Source organism: Pipistrellus kuhlii, unplaced genomic scaffold (genome assembly GCF_014108245.1).
Source record: "Pipistrellus kuhlii isolate mPipKuh1 unplaced genomic scaffold, mPipKuh1.p scaffold_m20_p_16, whole genome shotgun sequence".
Taxonomy (NCBI): domain Eukaryota; kingdom Metazoa; phylum Chordata; class Mammalia; order Chiroptera; family Vespertilionidae; genus Pipistrellus; species Pipistrellus kuhlii.
The window spans coordinates 30,111,827-30,128,572 of record NW_023425471.1 but is presented as its reverse complement, the minus strand read 5'-3'; the positions used below and the strand labels follow the sequence as shown (position 1 = coordinate 30,128,572).

Here is a 16,746-nt window from a genome sequence, read left to right as displayed (position 1 = left end):
AACCTATTTGCAGAAATAATGACAGAAAACTACCCTCACCTGGTGAAACAAATAGACTTACAAGTCCAGGAAGCACACAGAACCCCAAACAAAAGGAATCCAAAGAGGACCACAACAAGACACATCATAATTAAAATCCCAAGAGCAAAAGACAAAGAGAGAATCTTACAAGCAGCAAGAGAAAAACAGTTAATTACCTACAAGGGAGCACCCATATGATTATGAGCTGATTTCTCAACAGAAACTATTCAGGCCAGACGGTAATGGCAAGAAATATTCAAAGTGATGAATAGCAAAACCTACAACCAAGATTAGTCTACCCAGCAAAATTATCATTCAGAATTGAAGGGCACTCGTGGCGCAACGATAGCGCATCTGACTCCAGAATTGAAGGGCAGATAAAAAGCTTCACAGATCAGAAAAACCTAAAGGAGTACATCACCACCAAACCAATATTATATGAAATGTTAAAAGGTGTTCTTTAAAAAGAGCAAAAAGAAGAAAAAAAGTAAAGATAAAAATTATGAACAACACATACATATCTATCACCAAGTGAATCTAAAAGTCAAATGAATTAAAAATCTGAGGAACAGAATAAACTGGTGAATATAATAGAATCAGGGGCATAGAATGGGAGGGGATAATTCTCAGGAGAAAAGGGGTGTCTGTGTGGGGGGTACGGGAAGAGACTGGACAAAAATCATATACCTATGGATGAGGATGAGGATGGGGGCGGGGGGGGGGGGGAGGCGGAGGTAAGGGGAGAGGGTGGAGTGGGGACCAGGTGGAAGGGAGCTGGGGGAGGGGGGGGGAGGAGAAACAATTGTAATAATCTGAACAATAAAGATTTATTTTAAAAAAGAGAAAAAAAATTCATTTTGCAATTATAATCAAAAGAATAAAATACCTAGGAATAAAGTTAACAAAGAATGAGAAAGACCTGCATGAAAATTACAAAACATTATTAAAAGACACAACGAAATGGGAAAATATCCCATGTTCATTGATTGGAAGAATCAACACAGCTAAAATGGCCTTTTTACCCAAATCAGTATACAGATTTAATGCAATTCCCATCAAAATCCCAATGTCATTTTTTAAAAAGAAATAGGAGAAATCATGAAATTTGTATGGAACCACAAAAGACTCAAAATATCCATGCACTGAAAAATAAAAAAAATAAAAACTAGGCTGGAGGTATCATGCTACAGACCTATGATATACTACAGATCTACAATAATCAAAACAATATGGTATTGGCAGAGAAACAGATACCCAGATCAATGAAATAGAATAGAAAGCCCAGCTATAAAACCACATGTGTGTGGACAATTTTTGACAAAGTATCCAGAAATGCACATTGGAGTAAATATAGTTTCTTCACTAAATGGTGCTGAGAAAACTGGAAAGTCACATGTAAGTGAATGAAACTGGATTACAGTTTGTCCCCTTGTACAAAAGGTAATTCAAAATGGGTCAAAGACTTAAACATAAGACCCAAAACTACACTAGATATAGAAAAAATAACAGGTACCAAACTTATGGACCTGGGTGATAGGGAACATTTTATGGACTTGAACCCAAAGGCAAGAGAGCTAAATGCAAAAATAAATTAATGGGACTATATCTAACTGAAGAGCTTCTGCACAGCAAAATAAACAGACAACAAAACAAATAGGCAGCCAATCAGATGTAAAATGTTATTTGCAAACAGTAGCTCTGACAAAGATTTAATTTAAAAATATATAAAGAACTCATAAAATTCAACACCAAACAAATAAACAATCCAATCAAAAAGTGGGCAGAGGACCTGAAAATACACCTCTCCCAAGAAGACATATAAGCAGCCAATAGATATATGAAAAGATGTTCAGCCTCACTGGCAATCAGGGAAATGCAAATTAAAGCTACAATGAGATACCACCTTACACCAGTTAAAGTGGCCACTGTCAATAAAACAAGCAATAACAAGCTTTGGAGAAGTGGTGGGAAAGGGGGAACACACATTCACTGCTGGTGGGAATACAGAGTGGTACAACCATTATGGAAATCAGTATGGTGATTCCTCAAAAACTTAAAAATAGAGCTACTATACAACTCAATAATCCCACTGCTAGCTATATATCCAAAACAATTCAAAATCATTTATATGCAAATATATATGCACCCCTATGCTCATTCCAGTGGCCAAGAGTTGGAAAGAGCCAATGTGCCCTACGATAGAGGACTGGATAAAGAAGATGTGGTGTATATACACAATGGAGTACCATACAGCCATAATAAATGCTGAAATAGCATCATTTATAACAACATGAATGGGCCTTGAGAACATTATGTGAAGTGAAATAAGTCAAACAGAGAAAGCTAAAACCTATATGATTTAACTCATATGTGGAATATAAAACTGAAACTAATGAACAAAACAGCAGTTTGGTGGTTGCCAGAGGGAAGGGGGTGGGGGAAGAAAGGGGTCCTAATATGAGGTGACAGGAGAAGATTTGACTTTGGGTAGTGGGCACATGATCCTATGTACAAATTTTGTAAATTAGTGGTCCAAACATTAAACCTTTATGCTCATGTTGACTGATGTCACTGCAATATAATTTAAAATAATTTTCAAGAGAGGAAATTAAGTAGAAGAAATATTTTAATATCACTAGTTGCCCTTTCTCTATAATAGAAGTGTCAGAGATGAATGAAAATTAGTAAAATATATATTAAAATAATATATAAATTGATAAACAATAACAACCTGATATAACAACAACAAAGACATAATATAAAAACAACAAAAATATTATATAAAAGCAACATTGATAAAAACTATGATTGATAAATTGATTAAACTTATTCTAACATCTCCCTGTATACCACATTAAGAGTAAATACACTTTCAGAGAGATTGACTAATTTCCCTTGTGATGAAGTATTTACAACTTTATCGTCACAGGCTCTTCGAATTCAAGAGAAAGCAACTTATACTTACCATTTCTGAAAACAGGTTCAGGTAGGAATATTCCTACTCTGTCTAAAGTTTGTCCTTGTGATTTGTTAATAGTCATCGCAAATGCTGGCATCATGGGAAACTGTCTTTGAATTAACTTAAATGGGAGGCCAGTGTCAGTCAGGGACAAATCAATTCTTGGAATCAGAACAACCTCTCCTTCCACAGATCCTGTTAATACTTCAGATCTTTATATGTATCACACATGCGCGAGTCGATGTTTATTTTTAAATTGCCAATATGCATCATATATATTGGCCCATTGGTCAGTCGTTCAGACAGTCGGACGGATGGATGATCGGTCATTTAGCCTTTTATATATAGAGAGTTAAATTATCTTTATACTGATAAAATGCAACTTCTGAGAATGTTCAGATATTTCAAGACCCAAAGATTTGTTGGTCAATAAGCCATCTTCAAAGGTTTCTATAGCTCAAAAATACATGACTATTCTTCCACCTTTGCTGCCTATTATGGTAAAAACACTCGCCTTGACCTGGGACATTAAGTGCTTCTACTTGCCCTATGACTCCAGAATTTCACCATACCCACTGAAACAAGGGATCCATGTCAATGGCAGTAACTCCTTATCATCAGAGGCCTACACAATTCAGCCACTTCAGAACACTTCAAAATGAAGATATTTCCCCTTTTCAATATGCTCCCCAATGCTATGGGGAAAGGAGTATCCTCTGAGTCTTTAACAGCAGCTACTTGGTCCATCCAAAATTGAGTTCAATTACATTTCAATTCAAGTGTCCACAGGTGATAGCTCCTGCAATTGTTTTACCACTACCTGCCATGGAATACCAATATTTCATCCTCTAATATCAATTGGATCCTACGTCAAAAAACCTATCCCAGATCCCCATTTCTTTTAAGTCCCTTTGCTTGCAACCAATTTTGTTGTGGATTACTCTGTTAATCAAGCTTCCCATTTGCTTATGATAGGGCTTATTCTAACTATTTCATAAAAATAACATATCCTCAATTAAATATATTACATAGTATACAAAAACTCTTTGAGGGCCAGATAAGAAGGTCTGGATGCTGCATAGCCAGGGGAGGCCCACTCATACACTATGGGCCTGTAATAGCTGAAACACCACTGCTGTCTTTCTGCTACTTGGCATGCATGGCACTGCATTTTAGAAACCCTGCTATGGCTGCCCATAAATACCAGTGACCTTTCCCATCATATTCAATACATAGCTAAGCCTGGATATGACTCCCATATTATTCAGTTTGATGTCCACATCTCACTATGGTGCACAAAGATGTTTCTGGTTGGGATACACAAAGATCTGATTTGGACCCTAGATGCAAGGGGCTTTAGTACAAACATGCATGCATGCACGTGTGCAAGCGCGCACACACACATACACACACACACACATAGTCTCTAGTCTCATTTTAAGCTTTCCAATCTCTATAACATTTGAAATCATATGAGTCTTTACCAGTGTTGGACTACTTGCCAAGTTACCCAATGCAGAGTACTGTTCACAGAATCAATTTTTTTTTTCTATTGCTAATGGTATCCTATCTAATAAAGAGGGAATATGCTAATTGACCATCACTCCATCACAAAGTTGGCTGAATCCACAGCTGAGGCCAAGTTCCCATAAGGTGCTTTAAAGAGCAATCAGCCGAAATCGGTTTGGCTCAGTGGTAGATCATTGGTCTGCGGACTGAAAGGTCCCAGGTTCGATTCCAGTCAAGGGCATGTACCTTGGTTGTGGGCACATCCCCAGTAGGGCATGTACAAGAGGCAGCCGATCGATGATTCTGTCTCATCGATGTTTCTAACTCTCTATCCCTCTCTCTTCCTCTCTGTAAAAAAAGCAATTTTATATATATATATAAAAAAATTTTATATATATATATATATATATATATATATATATATATATATATATAAAATTTTTTTTTAAGAGCAATCAGCAGGGACCTGAGGCTCTGCCCTTCCCCACCCCCATGGGACTTACAGGGGACCTCAGGCTGTGCCCCCCTGCCTTGGCATCAGGCTAGGGGACCTCAGGCCACACCTCTGCCTTAGTGCCAGGCCAGGGGACCTGAGGCCATGCGGCATGCCCCCCCACCCTGTGGGGCTTGATGGGAGACCTCAGGGTGCACTTCCTGTCCTGGCGCTGGGCTAGGGGGCCTCAGGCTGCTCTCTCCACCCCAGCATCAGGCTGGGGGACCTCAGGCCATGCCCCCCACCAGGTGGGTCTTGACAGGGGATTTTAGGCCATGCCCCTCGTCCAGCAGAGCTTGACAGGGGACCTCAGGCTGCACCCTCCAACCGGCAGCGCTTGACAGATGCACTGTCAAGGTGCACTTCTTGTCCTGGCACTAGGGTGGGTGGGTAACTGAGGCTGCTCCCCTCACCCCAGTGACAGGCCAGGGGACCTCAGGCCACACCCCCTATTTGGTGGGGTTTGACAGGGGACTTCAGGCCACAAACCCCGCCCCAGCACCAGGCCAGGGGACCTGAGGCTGTGTCCCCCTGCCTGGCTGGGTTTGACATGGGACCTCAGGCCATGCCCTTCACCCAACGGGGCTTGATGGGTGACCTCAAGGTGCACCCCCAGTTCTGGGTCGGGGGAACTCAGGAAGCACCCCCGCCCAGCGGGGCTTGATGGGGGACCTGATGCTTCTCACCCCTGCCAGTGGGGTTTGATTGAGGACCTGAGGCTGCCCTCCCTCGCAGTGCTAGGCTGGGGGACCTGAGGCTGCACCTTCTCCTGATGGGACTTGATGGGGGCCCTCAGGCCATGTCCCCCATCTGGCGAGTCTTGACAGAGGACCTCAAGGCATGCCCCCCTGCCCCGGTCTGTGCTGGGGGACATCAGGTCAGCCCCCTCCAGTCTTGGCGCCGGATCAGGGGACCTGAGGCTATGCCCCCTGCCTGGCAGATCTTGACAAGGATGGAATGGCTGGGTCTTCATCTAGCCCAATGGGGGTGGGGGGAGTGGCTGGGTCTGGGTCTCACATGATTTTCAGGTGCATGTGGGTGGTTGGGGACTTGACTCTGGGTTCCATGGTGAGCACCAGACTCTTACAGGAGGAAGGTTTTCATATACATTTTACTAATTTTCTTTCATCTCTGACATTTCTATTATAGAGAAAGGGCAAATAGCAATATTAAATTATTTCCACTAATTAATTCCCTTTTAATGTGCATGAATTTTGTGCACCTGGTCACTAGTATTCAAAATGAAAGTGTCATTTTCTATTCGTTGCAATTATTTTGTATATACTAATCTTACATCCAATAAATTTGTTAATCATTATTTTATAATTTTTGTATATTTTGAGTTTTATATGATGATAATTATATTTTTATTTATTTTCACTTATATACATTTATTAATTCGTGTATATATGTATTTATTTCAGCTTAATCCAATGCCTAGGAAACAGCAAGAGCTTGAACAAAAGTGATTATTTATGAGTCACCTTTGCTGCTCCTGAGTTAAAATGGAATGTTTTTTAATGTCTTATTACTATGTATGGTGTTCTTTGTACTATTTTTTAAATACCTGGTATCAGTTTAAAGAAGTATCAATATTTTTATATTCCCAGTTAGCTTGGTTATTGGTGTTCTTGTTTAATCTTCATTGGTTGTTGAATTTTATTATATGTATTTTTGCTCCAGAATCTTTGTGATAATCAACCTTTTCTTATTTTATTTCATTTATTTAAAAAAAAACATATTTTATTGAGTTTTTTACAGAGAGGAAGGGAGAGGGATAGAGAGTTAGAAGCATCAATGAGAGAGAAACATCAATCAGCTGCCTCCTGCATGCCCCCTACTGGGGATGTGCCCACAACCAAAGTACAATACATGTCCTTGACCAGAATTGAACCTGGGACCCTTCAGTCCGCAGGCTGATGCTCTAACCATGAGCCAAACTGATTAGGGCTTACTTTATTTCTTATTTAAAATATTAATTCATCTTATTAATGTGTAGTATTCCATTATGAATCTCCTAACAGACATTGCAAGTTCGGGATGAACACAAATTTGTCATGCTGTATTATCTGTTTTAGCCATTGCTCCATTTACTTTGCAATTATCTTATTTCTATTTATTTTGCTTTTCTGTTACTAAGATTAACCAGTAATTTTTCCTTCTCATTAATTGTTTCTCAAAACTGCACTTATTATTCATATTTTTATTTCTGCAATATAAAAAGGTAATGTTTCTCCTAGAATTTATCCATTTAATATGAATTTTCAAATTATCAGAATATCTTTTTCACAATATTGTCTTATCTTTTAAATTTTTACTGTAAGTGCAAGCAAGATGCCTTTTCCATTCAGAAGTGGCTTATCTGTGCCTTTTAATTATATATATATATATATATATATATATATATATATATATAAAATTATTTTGTATATATTAATTTCAGAGAGAAGAGAGAGACAGCCCATCAATGATGAGAGAGATAATCATTGATCGGCTGCCTCCTGTATGCTCCCCTACTGGGGACTGAATCTGAAACCCAGGCATGTGCCCTTGACCAGAATCGAACTTGGGACCCTTCAGTCTGCAGGCCAATGCTCTATCCATTGAGCCAAACTGGCTAGGGCCCTTATAATTTTCTTGACCCATCTTGCCAGAGATTAATTTTCTTATATTTTAAAAGCACTAGCATTGAGCACTTTTATTTAACTTTTTCATATCTGTGATTAATTTCTTTAAATTTTAGCCATATTTTTACTTTCTTTTCACAATATAGGATGGCATGAAATTATTTTAAAGTATATGACAAGTGAACATTCATTCATCTACCTTTGGGTTTTCTTTTATAACATTTGTCCTTGAATACATGGATATCCAAATATGCAATACACTTATTTACTTGGAAAAGACATGTGGCTTACAGCCCTGGGAATTTGAACCAAGTCCATAAATCATATCTATTCAATTTCATTATTAGAATATTGGATGATTTATGGAGATAGAATTATAGCACTGAAGTAAAGGAATGCTAATATATAAAAACCCAGGGTCCATAATGACCGAAGCCTTGACTGAACACCAGATCTTCCGTATCTCTGACTTCCTTCTGGACAAAGCCATGGTGGTGGGGGCCAAGGCAGAGGCAGTTAACGGTGATCAGGTCAGCAGAGGAGGGAAGTTGGGGGCGAGATCAGGCCAGCAGGGAAGGGCAGTTGGGGGCGAGATCAGGCCAGCAGGGGAGGGCAGTTAGGGGCAATCAGGCAGGCAGGCAGAGACAGTTAGGGGTGATCAGGCAGGCAGGCAGGTGAGTTGTTAGGAGTCAGTGGTCCCAGATTATTAGAGGGATGTCCGACTACTGGTTTAGGCCAGATCCCAAGGGGTTCCCGATTGGAGAGGGTGCAGGCTGGACTGAAGGACTCCCCCCATGCACAAATTTCATGCACCAGGCTACTAGTCTATATACATAAAGCCCTAATATGCAAATAGACTGAAAAGCAGAGCACCTGAACAGTCTCTATGACATGCACTGACCACCAGGGGGTGCGTGCAGAACATGGCAGGCATTGGCAGCAGGTGGCAGAGCACAGAACATGGTGGGCATCAGCATCAGCTGTGGCAGGATGGTGGAGCAGGTGAACAGGGGTGCCAGACCAAGGTGGGGCATCAGTCAGTCATCGGGGCAGGCTTCTGGTGGTTATTGAAAATTCTTTGCTCTTGCATGCTGCAGTCCCCACCAGGTGCTCACACCTGCTGCTGGCACCAACCCTGCTCACACCTGCTGCCAATGCCCAGCACCAGTCCCGATCATTTGGCACTGTCAGCAGGTGCAAGCAGCGGCTGCAGACCCTGATTGCTCTTGAGGGCTTCTCCACCTCCCCCTGCTCCTGAAAGGCGATTATGGCAGCAGCCACCACTCACACCCACTGATGGTACCAGCCCCACTTGTACCCATGGCTGGTGCTGGCCTTAATCACTCTGCGTTGTCAGCGTGTGTATGTGGGGTCAGCACCATCAGTGCGTGTGAGTGGCAGTGGCAGGAGTAGGGCTGCCAGCAGACAGTGGACTGGGGGCTGTGGTGAGAGGGGCCACTACTGCATGAATTTGTGCACTAGGCCACTAGTTTCTATTATAAACATCCTAGAGGCCTGGTGCATGAATTGGTGCATTGGTGGGGTCCAGCTGACCTGCCCCTGATGGGTGGGTGCTATTGGAGCTTGTCTGGCTGGGGCCGGGATATTATCAGAGGTGGGGCTGGCCAGGACAAGGGGCTACAGGTGTTCGACTCCTTCTGTCATTCAGTCTATTTGCATATTACCCTTTTATTATATAGGATAGATTTAAGAAGATAGTGTAAATATAGAAAAAAAGTAGCAGTGGAAAAAGAAAAAGAATGGACTTGGAATATATATATATATATATATATATATATATATATATATATATATATATATATGGAATGTGGTCTGTCACTTACTGCCTATGTGATTTTAGGGAGTACTTAATGTCCCTAAGCTTCAATTCCACCATTTGGTATTCAGTGGTGTTATTTGCCAAGTGTTTCCATTTCTCCCCATTTGTAGGCACCTGGTAGAACTTCATTTCTTGTTTGGCCCCATCTGTATGGGTGGGGATGCTTATGTAACTATAATAGTTCTGCCTAAGGGATGGGACTAACATGTGTTATTTTGGGACAAGAACATATGGTTGTTGCTTTGAGATCCCCCTACACAAGGCCCTCTTCTCCTCAGGCACAGTCACTGACAATTTTCTAGGTAGTGGCTCCTCTGTCATTTTGGTTCTCCAAGTTATTCCAATAACAATTACTAAGACCCCCAATATCTACCATCCTGTGATGAACATGCACCTGCCATGCTCATGTAGTATGACTGAAGACTAAGCCACTGACAGTTGGGGGTTATCTTTTACCATAGCATGACCTAGCCTTTTGTGTCTCATATACCTCACCTGTAAATTAAAATAATACCTTCTTAACATTTTTTCTAAGAATTAAGTAACTTATACGACAAGGTTATCACAGTGATTGACATACAATAGGAATTGAAAAATGGCAGCTATAGTAATTAAATAATGGTAAAAGGCTGATTTTGAAAAAGTGTAGAAACTACACTAATAAAAGAGAAAGATGCAAAATTGACCATGCCTCTGCAACACCCACCAGCCTATCAGGAACAAGTATGCAAATTAACCTGACAAAGATGGTGGTGGCCCTGCCCCCAGCCTCTCCGAACCTGTGAGAGTCCAAGAAGTCGGGGGAGACGGAGAAGTCAGGCATCAATACCTGAGGCTGGCTGCGGCCAGGGAGACCAAGAAGCACTCTGCCCTGTGATCCCAGGCCATAGCCAGCTGGAGAAGTTGCCCACACTGCATCCCAGGGAAGATGGAGAAACTGCCTGCCTGCGGTCCAGGTGCCAGCACCTGTGGCTGGCTATGGCCTGGTAGACAGAGAAGCTGCCCACCCCATGATCCCTGATGCCAGTGCTTGCAGCTGTGGCCCAGGTGAAGCCACCTGCCCACTATCCCCTATAGCTGCAGCCAGCCCGGGCAAAGCCGGCCCAGGTCCCTGGTGCTTATGGCTGACCAGAGGGAGGGAAGCCCAGATCCTGGGTGCCTGTGGCCAGCTGGAGGAGGGAATTCTGGGTCCCAGGTGTGAGGCAGAGGCAGAGGTGGTTAGGGGCAATCAAGCCAGCAGGGGAGCAGTTAGGGACAATCAGGCTGGCAGGCAGAAGCAGTTAGGGGCAATCAGGCAGGCCAGCGAGCAGTTAGGAGCCAGAACTTCTGGATTGTGAGAGGGATGTCCAACTGCCAATTATCCCCCAAGGGGTCCCAGATTGGAGAAGATGCAGGCTGGACTGAGGGACACCTTCCCCCCGCCCCCATGCACGAATTTCGTGCACCAGGCCACTAGGGTTACTATAAAACAAGAGATTCTTCATCTGTTCATCTTTACAGAAAAATAACCTGCTCATGCCTTGATTTTGGACTTCACACACTCCAAAACTGTGAGAAATAAATTTGTTGTCTATATATCACCAAGTCCTTAGTGTTCTGTTATAGCAACCTGAAGGAACCAAGACCCTGCCACTCTCTTTGAGATTCAAGTTACATGTTAGATTATTATCTTAAAAATACTATAATAACGAAAATCCTTTTACCTTCATTTTTGTATGTCCCATATGGAAGAAAAAATTTTTGTTGTTGCCGTCTCTCAGACATAGTGTCTTGTAGAAAAAACTTGGAAGTGCTGATATGAGAGAAAAATGAAGTTGATATATTATAATAAAAACAGCACAAATGATAACACTCCTTAACCATTTATCAAGTAATACAGAGTATCCCAAAATTTATACATACTTTAACAATTGATATCTCATTTTTGAAAATGAAATGTATTTTTAGTAAACACTACCTTTATAATTATCCAAAGTGTATGAATACATTCTGTATTTAAATCACACATGGATGTAAACACAACCTTTTATTTGCTGAATTGTACTCTGTACCATCTACAAAATTTTTATAAATTATATCCCTTATAATTTTTCCATATGAAGAACAGCAGAGAGTTTTCAAGGAGTCTAAGAAGCAATAGTTAGAAAATCAAAAGCTAATAGTGTTTAGTTGGACTAATTTAAACAATTTAGGGATCACAAGCACAAAGAGATTATGGTATCCCACATCACATTCATTTTACTTATTTCTTTTTAAAAATATTTGTGTTTATTTCAGAGAGGAAGGTAGAGGGAGAGAGAGATAGAAACACCAATGATGCGAGAGAATCATTGATAGGCTGCCTCCAGCAGGCCCTTAGCCATGTACCCTTGACCTGAATCGAACCGGGGACCCTTCTATTCATAGACCAATGCTCTGTACACTGAGCCAAACTGGCTAGGGATGTTTGTTTATTTCTTATCCTCACCTGAGGATATTTCCTATTTAAAAAAAATGTATTTTAGAAAGAGAGGAATAGAGAGAAAGAAACATAGATTGGTTGCCTCCCATATGCATCCTGATTGGGGATCCAGCCTGCAGCTTAAGTATGTGCCCTGACCTGGAATCGAACACGGAACCTTTTGGTGTATAAACCCACACTCAAACTGAACAACCCAGCCAGGGCCTTTATGCATTTTAAGAAAACTACTAGGCAGCAAAGTAAATATAAGAAATAAATTCTGAATCATCACATGATAATACTTTCATATTTTTATTAAAAAAAAAACAAAATTCCTCTTTAAAAATATTTATCTTCCTTTCTCTATATAGAGACAGATAAGGGACAGAAATGAAAATCAGATTTGGAAACGGCTATACAAATTGGCATCTGAGAAATCTCTGGTGTCCTTAATAACACATAGTCAGAGGGAGACAGAGAAGCGATCACACTGTCATCCAGACAGTGAATATGGCAGGATGGTAAGCAAGAGCAGGGATTTTTTTTAATCAGAAGTTTCCTAGAAGCTCACTACAGACTGATTCATATGCCTTTCAGCATAACGATTATTGCTTGTCTCATTTTTTATTCTTATAAGTATATTTCCAGTAGGACATGATCTCACTCATCTAGGGGAAATGGTGAACAACGTAGACTGATGAACAAGAACAGACCCAGAGATAAGGAGCCATGGGTCAGACTGTTGGACCTCAAAGGGAGGGTGGGGATAAAAGGGAGAGATCAACCAAGAGATTTATGTGCATACATATGAGCCTAACCAGTGGTCAAGGACAATAGAGGCATGAGGAGAGGATTGGGATGGGGGGTTGAGGACAAATATGTGATACCTTAATCAATAAAAAAAAATTAATTAAAAAAAGAAGTTTTCTTTGAACCAGAGATTATCTCATTTAAGCTTCACAAAAAACCTTATAAGGCAGGTACCTTTTTGCAGATGAGAAACTGAGTACAAAGAGGTAAATCATTTGCCTGAAGTTTCAGAGAGGAAGGGAGAGCGATAAAGAGACAGAAACATCAATGATGAAAGAGAATTATTGATTGGCTGCCCCTTGCACGCCCCCTACTGGGGATCAAGCCCTCAACCAGGCCTGTGCCCTTCACCGGAATAGAAGCTGGGACCCTTCGGTCTGCAGGCTGGCGCTCTATTCCCTGAGTCAAACCAGTTTGCGCAGGGTCTAGCTAACTCTTAATCACTAAGAATATGTTTCTTCCGTATAAATATGGAAGGTGGAGTAAATGGCCACGTTACACTTCTAAAAACCCTCATTCCTCAGTTTTATATGCACTCCCAGGCAGAGTATCCCCCAATATGTTTTTTCCTTTAGTGGGGAGCTACTTTCTGTTACCCAAATGCTTCCCTTCAGTCTGGGGAGAAGAGGGAAGGGGTGTAGGACAACCACTGAGGAAAAGCAGGAAAGAAGCAACATGCTGGTTTACTGCCCTCCCCTCCAGAAATTTGGCAAATTGATACATAGGCCATGGCAGTAGTTAATGATAACCCATGACGCAGTTAGAACATCGTGGGCATTTTTTTTTTAATTTTTTAAAAATATATTACAGAGAGAAAGGGAGAGAGATAGAGAGCTAGAAACGTCGATGAGAGAGAAACATCGACCAGCTGCCTCCTGCACACCCCCAACCGGGGATGTGCCCGCAAACAAGGTAGATGCCCCTGACAGGAATAGAACCCGTGACCTTTCAGTCCACAGACCGACGCTCTACCGCTGAGCCAAACCGGTTTCGGCGGCATTTTATTTTTTAAACTTAACTTTATTTTTCCATCATCATTTATGCTCTTTATGCCCTCTTCCACCTTCACCTATCACCCCCGCTCCCACAATCACCACATGGTTGTCCTAGAGTTCGCTCCCCACCTTTTTTTTTCAATCCTTCCGCCCCCCACCTCCAATACCACTATCCCCTCCCTCACAACTACCACTACCAGAACTGTCTGCCTGAAGAGCAGGGCTTTGATGTGGCAACAGGAAGGGAAATGGGCAGGGGTCTTACCCTTTTTCCTGAGCCTGAGCACCGAGAGAAGTCCAAAAACCTCTGCCGCGCCCTCTCCCGCCGCCAGTTCTCTGAGAAACCTTCCGGGACAGACTTGGGACCCTCCTACCCGGTGGGTGGCGCCCTCCTATGAAGTGGCGCCCCTCCTACGGAGTGCAGCCCCCAGCTCACTGTGGCATGATAGGCGGTATCTGAACCAGCCTGCTCCAAATTCCCCTTCAGCGAGAGCGGGGGAATCAACCACAATTCTAAAAGTTTTCTGAACCTACAAGTCTAACTCTTTAGAAAGCTAAACCGATCTACAGTTCAAGAGAGTTTCCACACACTTAAAGCGCAGACCCTCGGAACTGGACCATAGCTTGGGATTGTGGGGAGGAACATCACAAGACAGTAGGATCCATGTAGACCTACCTGACTTTCATTGTCTTGCGTGTCAGGGCGAAAATGGCGGAACGATCCAAGGTTCAGCAACTCTTAATCTCCATGTGGCTGAGAGACCTCGGTGTCGCGTGATCATACCCTAGAGAACGTGACCATAGGATATACGTAGCCAACAGCCTTCAGTAGCAGTAGTGTTTACATGACTGCACAGTCTTTGCCTGCCTGTGATATCAGGCGCCACATGATAGTAGAAGCCATGTGGCTCCTGACTCATCAGTCTGCAGAGTGGTAGTCCACAATTTTCATGTGGTAGAGATAGCTGAGGCTGACATGCGATCATAAAGGAATACACGACTATAGCATCCATATGATCCTAAGTAACTGTTCACCTATTTGTTTTCAAGGGCTGAACCTCCCACATGACACTAACTACCGTGTTTCCCCGAAAATAAGACATCCTCCGAAAATAAGACCTAGCGCATGGAAAGACAAGACATCCCCTGAAAATAAGACCTAGTGCAACTTTGGGAGAAAAAAATTAATGTAAGACACTGTCTTATTTTCGGGGAAACAGGGTAGTAAGGGCACATAACAGGAAGAATGCACGTGACAGGCAAGGTTGAAGAACTCACCTCGCTCTAGTGACTTGCGGAGCTAGATCTACCTCATGACCCTAGTGGAAGCAGGTCTATGAGAGACCAAGTGAGCTCAGGTGCTGACAGGATCAGTGGTCTGGGCCTGCCACATAACTATAGCGTCCACATGATGGCAGCATCCACGTGACCATAGCCTTAGGAACCCACAGTGCTCGCGAGCTGGGTCAGCTTCATGACAGTAGGGTGCTCCTGACCTGCTTGTTTCACTAAACCGTTCTCTTCACGAGACCTGGAGATCTGAGGTTGCCCACATTCCTGGGCTCCCAGTGATGGTGGTGTCTCAGGGTGCCCTTCTTCAACACGGAAGCTGGGCTTCACCTGCCCTTTTTTATAATGTAGTAATGTACATTATTTGTATATATAAATGTACTTCTCTAATGTACTATTTTTTTCTAATAAAACACATGTAATTTTATACATAAATTAAGATATAGCAATGAAATAGGTCCTTCCTAAAACCATAACCTTTACTACATTGTAGGAACTACTTTAAAAGCCTAAACACGAGGTCGACTTAATTTCATGTGAGTCTAAAGGAAATTAAAGCAAACCCAGTAAGGGAATTTAAATGGTTAATTTAAAGAAAAAGATGTGTATTATGATTACGATGTAACAAACACTTTAAAATGTTAACTCGGGAATACAGACAATAATGTGGTGAAGGCCTGGGAATGTGGGGTGGAGGGGTTAATGGGGTAAAAGAGGGAACTGTAAATACTTTCAACAATAAAGATGAATTTTTAAAAAGCTAACTCATTTAACAGTGGCAACTCTATGGGATAGGTATTCTTATTATTCCAGTGTTTACAGATGAATAAATTGAAACACCAATGTCTTAATTCACTTGCCTAAAATGTCACAGTACTTATAGGAGGTAAGCCAAGATTTGTCCCCACGCACTCTGGCTCCAGATTTTGTGTTCTGATCACTCACCAAATTATCCAAAGAAAATTAATATTAATTTATCCTTCCTTATTCAGACTAACTAGAAAGCTGTCCTTAGGTACTGAAAAAAAATGAGATCATGGAGGACCTCTGTAATGTCGTTTAAATAACTTCAAGTACTAACAGTAACAAACTAATCAAAGTTGGGAATAATTAAGGCCCTCAGATTTAATGTATAAATATAAATTTATTAATATGTGAAATATTTGTGTACATAAAAGTGGTAGCAAATGCTACATGCTATTTGAAAACATCTTCTTTTCAATAAACGCTAAAAAGAGAAATATTAAACACTTTAAATATCATATCCAGCTCTTGCCTGAATTACAAAATTAGAAGTGAGAGGAATCTGAATGAGATATTACTATATACTTTATCTGCACCTTCCTGGAAAAGACAGAGAAGGGGCAAAGAGAATATACAATATAGTTTTCCTTGATTGCATTTTATGAATACTTTTTTTTTATTTGTGTGGAAAACTGAAGCTCCATCTGTATATCCCAAATAAATTTGATATGGTCTTTCTGGTTTGCTGAATTAGGCAAAGTAGTGCTATTTTGATCAGTGGGATTATTTTGCTAGGTCCCTGGATTGTGGCATGGCTACATAAATAACCAGTAGAAAATACAATAGACAAATTTTACCCTATGGTTAAATTTGAATATACTAGTAAGGACATCAGACTGTGTATTTGTGTTTCTAAGCCTATTGAAGTAAGTTGTGATTTTTTGGAGTGACAGTATTTGCACAAATTGATGTTCCTGTTCCTTAGATAATTTTGAAAATTTATTTATGGGACACATGT

The 16,746-nt window shown here is 41.4% G+C and overlaps 1 protein-coding gene across 1 annotated transcript in view; it reads left to right on the top strand.

Moving 5' to 3' along the window:
- Positions 1-16,746, top strand: part of BEX4 (brain expressed X-linked 4) — a 667,575-nt gene that overhangs the window by 254,625 nt on the left and 396,204 nt on the right. The gene's annotated exons all lie outside the window — the stretch shown is intronic.